Genomic DNA, 12,500 nt, shown 5'->3' on the forward strand with positions numbered 1-12,500 from the left:
CCTACTGTGATGTCATCAATTACAAACAGGAAGTGAAATTATAAACCTAAATAATGTGCCATTCAGGGATAACATTTTTAGCATTTTTAGCTAAATTCAAAGTGTAATTATCTGTATTTTAGTTCAATGCATCGCTGACCTGCAGGGGGCGCTTTAACGAGGACAGGACAAGAGAGAGAAGGTGAAGAAGCCACAATATTTCTGCTGGTGTTTTATTGAAATTGTACTTCTTGGAGTAACTTTATGACACTGTACTTTTACTCAAGTACAGTTTCTCTTCTCACTGAGAGTAAATCAAAAGCGACAAAAGTTTCATGTCGACAATATTTGATGATATATGAAATAATATTTGTTTAGATCCTTTAAAAAATCCACATTTTGTCCTTCACGTGACATAAACCTCAAATACATTGATGCTACGTCCAGAACGTTCCTCTTAAAGTCACGGTTCTCCAGAAAACAAGCGAAAAGAACGAGATCATCTTTACATCATAAATAATAATGAAAATAATAGTGATAATAATGATAATAATAATGATATAATGATGATAATAATGATAATAATAGTAATAATAATGATAATGATAATAATAATGATAATAATAGTGATAATAATGATAATGATAATAATAATGATAATAATGTGATAATAATGATAATAATGATGATAATAATGATGATAATAATGATAATAATAGTAATAATAATGATAATGATAATAATAATGATAATAATAGTGATAATAATGATAATGATAATAATAATGATAATAATAGTGATAATAATGATAATAATAATGATATAATGATGATAATAATGATAATAATAGTGATAATAATGATAATAATAGTGATAATAATAGTGATAATAATGATAATAATAATTATATAATGATGGTAATAATGATATAATGATAATAATAATGATAATAATAGTGATAATAATGATATAAAGATGATAATAATGATAATAATAGTGATAATAATGATAATAATAGTGATAATAATAGTGATAATAATGATAATGATATAATGATGGTAATAATGATATAATGATAATAATAATGATAATAATAGTATAATTTGAATGAGAGTAAATTAGGACTAAACAGGGACAAATCAAATGAATTATGAAACACGTCTTACGATAAAGCATAAGCTCTATTGGCAAAAGGAATAAATCAGGACCAAGAAATGAGACGAGTTTATTTACCAAGTCCACATGCTCAGGGCGCCCTCTGGTGGTGAAAAGTGTCATCACAGTGAAATGACACAGAACCCAGAGACATAAAGCCCCAATAACGCCCCAATAACGCCCCAAGATCGCCCCAATAAAACCCCAAAAGCCCAGATTCTGCAGTGTCTGACCAACGGCTGCGTCCCAGTTCTGTCCCTTCACCTCCTTCACCTCACCTCCTTCACCTCATCTCATCTCCTTCATCTCACCTCCTTCACCACACCTCCTTCACCATACCTCCTTCTCCATACCTCCTTCACTCACCTTCTTCACCACACCTCTTTCACCATACCTCCTTCACTCACCTCCTTCACTCACCTCCTTCACCTCACCTCCTTCACCTCACCTCCTTCATCTCACCTCCTTCACTCACCTCCTTCACCTCACCTCCTTCATCTCACCTCCTTCACCTCACCTCCTTCATCTCACCTCCTTCACCTCACCTCCTTCATCTCACCTCCTTCACCTCACCTCCTTCACCTCACCTCCTTCATCTAACCTCCTTCATCTCACCTCCTTCATCACACCTCCTTCACCTCACCTCCTTCACCTCACCTCCTTCATCTCACCTCCTTCACCTCACCTCCTTCACTTCACCTCCTTCACCTCACCTCATCTCACCTCCTTCACCTCATCTCACCTCCTTCACCTCACCTCCTTCACTTACCTCCTTCACCTCACCTCAATCATCTCACCTCCTTCACCTCACCTCCTTCACCTCACCTCCTTCACTTCACCTCCTTCACCTCACCTCCTTCACTTCACCTCCTTCACCTCACCTCCTTCACTTCACCTCCTTCACCTCACCTCCTTCACTACACCTCCTTCACCACACCTTCTTCACCTCACCTCCTTCAACTCACCTCCTTCACCCCACCTTCTTCACTTCACTCACCTCCTTCTCTTCACCTCCTTCACCTCACCTCACCTCCCTCCACTCACCTCTTTCACCTCACCTCACCTCACCTCCTTCCACTCACCTTCTTCACTTCACTCACCTCCTTCTCTTCACCTCCTTCACCTCACCTCACCTCCTTCCACTCACCTTCTTCACTTCACTCACCTCCTTCCACTCACCTCCTTCACCTCACCTCACCTCACCTCCTTCACTCACCTCCTTCACCCCACTTCCTTCACCACACCTTCTTCACTTCATCTCACCTCCTTCACTCACCTCCTTCACCCCACCTCCTTCACCACACCTTCTTCACTTCATCTCACCTCCTTCACTCACCTCCTTCACCCCACCTCCTTCACCACACCTTCTTCACTTCATCTCACCTCCTTCACCTCACCTCCTTCACTCACCTCCTTCACCCCACTTCCTTCACCACACCTCCTTCACTTCACCTCCTTCACTTCACCTCCTTCACCTCAACTTGTTGTCGATTTGGTGAAGAATAAAAGTAATATACAAAAAAATAATGTGTTGGAATAGAATAGACTTAAAAATAAAATATATAATGTTTATGCTTTGTATCAGTCTCTATGGCAACGGTACATTCTCCTGCTTTCAATTAGCCAAATTAAAAATAAGATTATTATTATCATCATCATTATTTATTATTATGCTTTATTTTATTATTATTAATATTATTAATGTTATTTATTTAATTATTTTCAGGTCAATTGTAAACAAACTGGCTCTGACCAGCAGGGGGCAGCACATGTCCACTCTCACTCCACTGGTCAGACAAACTGGAGAGAAAAAAGGTCAATAGATACAATAAAGGCTTAATATAAAATGTACACGACCAAAATAAAGCCTAATAATACTTTACAAATGCTATTTTGTTTTAACATAATAGTCAAGAAAATGAGCCTTTTACATGATTTAACAATAGATTTTAACTGTAAATTTTAGGCCATTTTTAGATTTATTCTCATGTTTTTAAACAGTATTTTATCCAAAAGTAGTGTAATTGTTTGTGGGGTATTTAGACTTCAACCAGAGCAGATTGTTGTATTAATCTAGAATTGTGTTTTGTTTATATCGTCTGACAGTTGAGTCACTTAAGAACGATGAATAAATCTTATTTTAGACGTGAAACTAGAACTTCTTCTTCTTCTTCTTCTTCTTCTTCTTCTTCTTCTTCTTCTTCTCCTTCTTCTCCTTCTTCTTCTTCTTCTTCTTCTTCTTCTTCTTCTTCTTCTTCTTCTTCTTCTTCTTCTTCTGGATCTTATAAATACACATTCAAGTGACTCTGAGATGAGCTGATGAAGAACCTCCAGCAGATACAAGTACATGAAGTACCTGAAGTAAATGAAGTACATGAAGTACTGCAGGTACTTGTACTTCACGGTGACTTTGAGAGGAGGATTTCCTGGAGGATGAACATCTGTTGTTGATGTAAAGACTGGTCTGAGTCATGTGACCTGCTTTAGTGCATTAAACACAGGATTAAACACTGTCCCCCCCATGTCTGCATAATCTGACCAGAGCCCACCACACACCATCAGCAGGAGGCCCACCACACACCATCAGCAGGAGGCCCACCACACACCATCAGCAGGAGGCCCACCACACACCATCAGCAGGAGGCCCACCACACACCATCAGCAGGAGGCCCACCACACACCATCAGCAGCAGGCCCACCACACACCATCAGCAGGAGGCCCACCACACACCATCAGCAGGAGGCCCACCACACACCATCAGCAGGAGGCCCACCACACACCATCAGCAGGAGGCCCACCACACACCATCAGCAGGAGGCCCACCACACACCATCAGCAGGAGGCCCACCACACACCATCAGCAGGAGGCCCACCACACACCATCAGCAGGAGGCCCACCACACACCATCAGCAGGAGGCCCACCACAGACCATCAGCAGGAGGCCCACCACACACCATCAGCAGGAGGCCCACCACACACCATCAGCAGGAGGCCCACCACACACCATCAGCAGGAGGCCCACCACACACCATCAGCAGGAGGCCCACCACACACCATCAGCAGGAGGCCCACCACACACCATCAGCAGGAGGCCCACCACACACCATCAGCAGGAGGCCCACCACACACCATCAGCAGGAGGCCCACCACACACCATCAGCAGCAGGCCCACCACACACCATCAGCAGGAGGCCCACCACACACCATCAGCAGGAGGCCCACCACACACCATCAGCAGGAGGCCCACCACACACCATCAGCAGGAGGCCCACCACACACCATCAGCAGGAGGCCCACCACACACCATCAGCAGGAGGCCCACCACACACCATCAGCAGGAGGCCCACCACACACCATCAGCAGGAGGCCCACCACACACCATCAGCAGGAGGCCCACCACAGACCATCAGCAGGAGGCCCACCACACACCATCAGCAGGAGGCCCACCACACACCATCAGCAGGAGGCCCACCACAGACCATCAGCAGGAGGCCCACCACACACCATCAGCAGGAGGCCCACCACACACCATCAGCAGGAGGCCCACCACACACCATCAGCAGGAGGCCCACCACACACCATCAGCAGGAGGCCCACCACACACCATCAGCAGGAGGCCCACCACAGACCATCAGCAGGAGGCCCACCACACACCATCAGCAGGAGGCCCACCACACACCATCAGCAGGAGGCCCACCACACACCATCAGCAGGAGGCCCACCACAGACCATCAGCAGGAGGCCCACCACACACCATCAGCAGGAGGCCCACCACACACCATCAGCAGGAGGCCCACCACACACCATCAGCAGGAGGCCCACCACACACCATCAGCAGGAGGCCCACCACAGACCATCAGCAGGAGGCCCACCACACACCATCAGCAGGAGGCCCACCACACACCATCAGCAGGAGGCCCACCACACACCATCAGCAGGAGGCCCACCACAGACCATCAGCAGGAGGCCCACCACACACCATCAGCAGGAGGCCCACCACACACCATCAGCAGGAGGCCCACCACACACCATCAGCAGGAGGCCCACCACACACCATCAGCAGGAGGCCCACCACACACCATCAGCAGGAGGCCCACCACACACCATCAGCAGGAGGCCCACCACACACCATCAGCAGGAGGCCCACCACAGACCATCAGCAGGAGGCCCACCACACACCATCAGCAGGAGGCCCACCACACACCATCAGCAGGAGGCCCACCACACACCATCAGCAGGAGGCCCACCACACACCATCAGCAGGAGGCCCACCACACACCATCAGCAGGAGGCCCACCACAGACCATCAGCAGGAGGCCCACCACACACCATCAGCAGGAGGCCCACCACACACCATCAGCAGGAGGCCCACCACACACCATCAGCAGGAGGCCCACCACACACCATCAGCAGGAGGCCCACCACACACCAGGGTCGAGCATAGAAGAATAATATGAATGATATCTTCAATCTAATTTCCTCTTCTCTGCACTTCTAACACGTCTAATGGACAATTCCACACCAGAACCTCGACCTTTGACCTCCATTTCGAGCGCTCGCATCACACGTTCTCTCCGTGAAGTGTCGAGCTCCGGTGGGCCCCTGTTCCCCTCCTCAGGGGCCGCACAGCTCCTCGATTCTCTCTCCCTCGCTCTCCTTTTCCCCCTTCATCTCCCCACCTCCCTTTCCTCTTGAGTTCTGTCACTTTTTCTCCTTCTCTCCTCTCTTCATTTCTCTCTTTTATCTCCCCATTTCCCTGTCTTGCTCTATCATCTCCTCCTTACCCTCTTTCTCTCCATTATTTTACTTTCCCTCCTCTCAATTTCTCTCTTTTCCCCTTCTCTCCCCTCCATCCCTCATTCTCCATTTCTTTCTTTCCCTCATTTTCTCCTCATTTTGTCTCTCCTCTATATTCCTCTCTTTATCTCTCGGCCCCTCTCGGCCCCTCTCGGCCCCTCTCGGCCCTCCTTTGGCCCCTCTCGGCCCCTCTCGGCCCCTCTCGGCCCCCCTCGGCCCCCCTTTGGCCCCTCTCGGCCCCTCTCGGCCCCTCTCGGCCCCTCTCGGCCCCCCTCGGCCCCCCTTTGGCCCCTCTCGGCCCCTCTCGGCCCCTCTCGGCCCCCCTCGGCCCCCTTTGGCCCCTCTTGGCCCCTGCTCTTCACACGCCGGCCTCAGACATTAGTCGTTTGTGACGTTTTAATTGGATGTTAAAGTGCAAAGAGTCTGATGAACCTGCGGCTCCTTCATGACACTGACATTTAAATTCATCTACATCGTGTCCAGAAACATGAACGCGCCTCAGAACGCGCCACAGAAACATAAAAGCGCCTCAGAAACATGAACGCGCCTCAGAACGCGCCTCAGAAACATGAACGCGCCTCAGAACGCGCCTCAGAAACATGAACGCGCCTCAGAAACATGAACGCGCCTCAGAAACATGAACGCGCCTCAGAAACGTGAACGCGCCTCAGAAACATGAACGCGCCTCAGAAACGTGAACGCGCCTCAGAAACATGAACGCGCCTCAGAACGTGCCTCAGAAACATGAACGCGCCTCAGAACGTGCCTCAGAAACATGAACGCGCCTCAGAAACGTGAACGCGCCTCAGAAACATGAACGCGCCTCAGAAACATGAACGCGCCTCAGAAACGTGAACGCGCCTCAGAAACGTGAACGCGCCTCAGAAACGTGAACGCGCCTCAGAAACGTGAACGCGCCTCAGAAACGTGAACGCGCCTCAGAAACATGAACGCGCCTCAGAACGTGCCTCAGAAACATGAACGCGCCTCAGAAACGTGAACGCGCCTCAGAACGCGCCTCAGAAACATGAACGCGCCTCAGAACGCGCCTCAGAAACATGAACGCGCCTCAGAAACATGAACGCGCCTCAGAAACATGAACGCGCCTCAGAAACGTGAACGCGCCTCAGAAACATGAACGCGCCTCAGAAACGTGAACGCGCCTCAGAAACATGAACGCGCCTCAGAACGTGCCTCAGAAACATGAACGCGCCTCAGAACGTGCCTCAGAAACATGAACGCGCCTCAGAAACGTGAACGCGCCTCAGAAACATGAACGCGCCTCAGAAACATGAACGCGCCTCAGAAACATGAACGCGCCTCAGAAACGTGAACGCGCCTCAGAAACGTGAACGCGCCTCAGAAACGTGAACGCGCCTCAGAAACGTGAACGCGCCTCAGAAACGTGAACGCGCCTCAGAAACATAAACGCGCCTCAGAACGTGCCTCAGAAACATGAACGCGCCTCAGAAACGTGAACGCGCCTCAGAAACATGAACGCGCCTCAGAAACGTGAACGCGCCTCAGAAACATGAACGCGCCTCAGAAACATGAACGCGCCTCAGAACGCGCCTCAGAAACATGAACGCGCCTCAGAAACGTGAACGCGCCTCTGAACGCGCCTCAGAAACGTGAACGCGCCTCAGAACGCGCCTCAGAAACATGAACGCGCCTCAGAAACGTGAACGCGCCTCAGAAACATGAACGCGCCTCAGAAACATGAACGCGCCTCAGAAACATGAACGCGCCTCAGAAACGTGAGCGCGCCTCAGAACGCGCCTCAGAAACGTGAACGCGCCTCTGAACGCGCCTCAGAAACATGAACGCGCCTCAGAAACATGAACGCGCCTCAGAAACGTGAACGCGCCTCAGAACGCGCCTCAGAAACGTGAACGCACCTCTGAACGCGCCTCAGAAACATGAACGCGCCTCAGAAACGTGAACGCGCCTCAGAAACATGAACGCGCCTCAGAAACGTGAACGCGCCTCTGAACGCGCCTCAGAAACATGAACGCGCCTCAGAAACGTGAACGCGCCTCAGAAACATGAACGCGCCTCAGAAACATGAACGCGACTCAGAAACATGAACGCGCCTCAGAACGCGCCTCAGAAACATGAACGCGCCTCAGAAACGTGAACGCGCCTCTGAACGCGCCTCAGAAACGTGAACGCGCCTCAGAACGCGCCTCAGAAACATGAACGCGCCTCAGAAACGTGAACGCGCCTCAGAAACGTGAACGCGCCTCAGAAACGTGCCTCAGAAACGTGAACGCGCCTCAGAAACGTGAACGCGCCTCAGAAACATGAACGCGCCTCAGAAACATGAACGCGCCTCAGAAACGTGAACGCGCCTCAGAAACATGAACGCGCCTCAGAAACATGAACGCGCCTCAGAAACATGAACGCGCCTCAGAAACGTGAGCGAGCCTCAGAACGCGGCTCAGAAACATGAACGCGCCTCAGAAACGTGAACGCGCCTCAGAAACATGAACGCGCCTCAGAACGCGCCTCAGAAACATGAACGCGCCTCAGAAACGTGAACGCGCCTCTGAACGCGCCTCAGAAACATGAACGCGCCTCAGAAATGTGAACGCGCCTCTGAACGCGCCTCAGAAACGTGAACGCGCCTCAGAACGCGCCTCAGAAACGTGAACGCGCCTCTGAACGCGCCTCAGAAACATGAACGCGCCTCAGAAACGTGAATGCGCCTCAGAAACATGAACGCGCCTCAGAAACGTGAACGCGCCTCAGAAACATGAACGCGCCTCAGAAACATGAACGCGCCTCAGAACGCGCCTCAGAAACATGAACGCGCCTCAGAAACGTGAACGCGCCTCTGAACGCGCCTCAGAAACGTGAACGCGCCTCAGAACGCGCCTCAGAAACATGAACGCGCCTCAGAAACGTGAACGCGCCTCAGAAACATGAACGCGCCTCAGAAACGTGAACGCGCCTCTGAACGCGCCTCAGAAACATGAACGCGCCTCAGAAACATGAACGCGCCTCAGAAACGTGAGCGCGCCTCAGAACGCGCCTCAGAAACGTGAACGCGCCTCTGAACGCGCCTCAGAAACATGAACGCGCCTCAGAAACGTGAACGCGCCTCAGAAACATGAACGCGCCTCAGAAACGTGAACGCGCCTCTGAACGCGCCTCAGAAACGTGAACGCGCCTCAGAACGCGCCTCAGAAACGTGAACGCGCCTCTGAACGCGCCTCAGAAACATGAACGCGCCTCAGAAACATGAATGCGCCTCAGAAACGTGAACGCGCCTCTGAACGCGCCTCAGAAACATGAACGCGCCTCAGAAACGTGAACGCGCCTCAGAAACATGAACGCGCCTCAGAAACATGAACGCGCCTCAGAAACATGAACGCGCCTCAGAACGCGCCTCAGAAACATGAACGCGCCTCAGAAACGTGAACGCGCCTCTGAACGCGCCTCAGAAACGTGAACGCGCCTCAGAACGCGCCTCAGAAACGTGAACGCGCCTCTGAACGCGCCTCAGAAACGTGAACGCGCCTCAGAACGCGCCTCAGAAACATGAACGCGCCTCAGAAACGTGAACGCGCCTCAGAAACATGAACGCGCCTCAGAAACGTGAACGCGCCTCTGAACGCGCCTCAGAAACATAAACGCGCCTCAGAAACGTGAACGCGCCTCAGAAACATGAACGCGCCTCAGAAACATGAACTCGCCTCAGAAACATGAACGCGCCTCAGAACGCGCCTCAGAAACGTGAACGCGCCTCAGAACGCGCCTCAGAAACATGAACGCGCCTCAGAAACGTGAACGCGCCTCAGAAACGTGAACGCGCCTCAGAAACATGAACGCCCCTCAGAAACGTGAGCGCGCCTCAGAACGCGCCTCAGAAACGTGAACGCGCCTCTGAACGCGCCTCAGAAACATGAACGCGCCTCAGAAACATGAACGCGCCTCAGAAACATGAACGCGCCTCAGAAACGTGAACGCGCCTCTGAACGCGCCTCAGAAACGTGAACGCGCCTCAGAACGCGCCTCAGAAACGTGAACGCGCCTCTGAACGCGCCTCAGAAACATGAACGCGCCTCAGAAACATGAACGCGCCTCAGAACGCGCCTCAGAAACATGAACGCGCCTCAGAAACGTGAACGCGCCTCTGAACGCGCCTCAGAAACGTGAACGCGCCTCAGAACGCGCCTCAGAAACATGAACGCGCCTCAGAAACGTGAACGCGCCTCAGAAACATGAACGCGCCTCAGAAACGTGAACGCGCCTCTGAACGCGCCTCAGAAACATGAACGCGCCTCAGAAACGTGAACGCGCCTCAGAAACATGAACGCGCCTCAGAAACATGAACGCGCCTCAGAAACATGAACGCGCCTCAGAAACATGAACGCGCCTCAGAACGCGCCTCAGAAACATGAACGCGCCTCAGAAACGTGAACGCGCCTCTGAACGCGCCTCAGAAACGTGAACGCGCCTCAGAACGCGCCTCAGAAACATGAACGCGCCTCAGAAACGTGAGCGCGCCTCAGAACGCGCCTCAGAAACGTGAACGCGCCTCTGAACGCGCCTCAGAAACATGAACGCGCCTCAGAAACATGAACGCGCCTCAGAAACATGAACGCGCCTCAGAAACGTGAACGCGCCTCAGAACGCGCCTCAGAAACGTGAACGCGCCTCTGAACGCGCCTCAGAAACATGAACGCGCCTCAGAAACATGAACGCGCCTCAGAAACATGAACGCGCCTCAGAAACGTGAACGCGCCTCTGAACGCGCCTCAGAAACGTGAACGCGCCTCAGAACGCGCCTCAGAAACGTGAACGCGCCTCTGAACGCGCCTCAGAAACATGAACGCGCCTCAGAAACGTGAACGCGCCTCAGAAACATGAACGCGCCTCAGAAACATGAACGCGCCTCAGAACGCGCCTCAGAAACATGAACGCGCCTCAGAAACGTGAACGCGCGTCTGAACGCGCCTCAGAAACGTGAACGCGCCTCAGAAACATGAACGCGCCTCAGAACGCGCCTCAGAAACGTGAACGCGCCTCAGAACGCGCCTCAGAAACATGAACGCGCCTCAGAAACGTGAACGCGCCTCAGAAACGTGAACGCGCCTCAGAAACATGAACGCCCCTCAGAAACGTGAGCGCGCCTCAGAACGCGCCTCAGAAACGTGAACGCGCCTCTGAACGCGCCTCAGAAACATGAACGCGCCTCAGAAACATGAACGCGCCTCAGAAACATGAACGCGCCTCAGAAACGTGAACGCGCCTCTGAACGCGCCTCAGAAACGTGAACGCGCCTCAGAACGCGCCTCAGAAACGTGAACGCGCCTCTGAACGCGCCTCAGAAACATGAACGCGCCTCAGAAACATGAACGCGCCTCAGAACGCGCCTCAGAAACATGAACGCGCCTCAGAAACGTGAACGCGCCTCTGAACGCGCCTCAGAAACGTGAACGCGCCTCAGAACGCGCCTCAGAAACATGAACGCGCCTCAGAAACGTGAACGCGCCTCAGAAACATGAACGCGCCTCAGAAACGTGAACGCGCCTCTGAACGCGCCTCAGAAACATGAACGCGCCTCAGAAACGTGAACGCGCCTCAGAAACATGAACGCGCCTCAGAAACATGAACGCGCCTCAGAAACATGAACGCGCCTCAGAAACATGAACGCGCCTCAGAACGCGCCTCAGAAACATGAACGCGCCTCAGAAACGTGAACGCGCCTCTGAACGCGCCTCAGAAACGTGAACGCGCCTCAGAACGCGCCTCAGAAACATGAACGCGCCTCAGAAACGTGAGCGCGCCTCAGAACGCGCCTCAGAAACGTGAACGCGCCTCTGAACGCGCCTCAGAAACATGAACGCGCCTCAGAAACATGAACGCGCCTCAGAAACATGAACGCGCCTCAGAAACGTGAACGCGCCTCTGAACGCGCCTCAGAAACGTGAACGCGCCTCAGAACGCGCCTCAGAAACGTGAACGCGCCTCTGAACGCGCCTCAGAAACATGAACGCGCCTCAGAAACATGAACGCGCCTCAGAAACATGAACGCGCCTCAGAAACGTGAACGCGCCTCTGAACGCGCCTCAGAAACGTGAACGCGCCTCAGAACGCGCCTCAGAAACGTGAACGCGCCTCTGAACGCGCCTCAGAAACATGAACGCGCCTCAGAAACGTGAACGCGCCTCAGAAACATGAACGCGCCTCAGAAACATGAACGCGCCTCAGAACGCGCCTCAGAAACATGAACGCGCCTCAGAAACGTGAACGCGCGTCTGAACGCGCCTCAGAAACGTGAACGCGCCTCAGAAACGTGAACGCGCCTCTGAACGCGCCTCAGAAACATGAACGCGCCTCAGAAACGTGAACGCGCCTCAGAAACATGAACGCGCCTCAGAAACATGAACGCGCCTCAGAAACGTGAACGCGCCTCTGAACGCGCCTCAGAAACGTGAACGCGCCTCAGAAACATGAACGCGCCTCAGAAACATGAACGCGCCTCAGAAACGTGAACGCGCCTCTGAACGCGCCTCAGAAACGTGAACACGCCTCAGAAACGTGGCCCCCGAGCATGTG

Source organism: Eucyclogobius newberryi, unplaced genomic scaffold (assembly GCF_026437365.1).
Source record: "Eucyclogobius newberryi isolate DKJ021-1_F unplaced genomic scaffold, fEucNew1.0.hap1 SCAF_200, whole genome shotgun sequence".
In the NCBI taxonomy this organism is placed as follows: domain Eukaryota; kingdom Metazoa; phylum Chordata; class Actinopteri; order Gobiiformes; family Gobiidae; genus Eucyclogobius; species Eucyclogobius newberryi.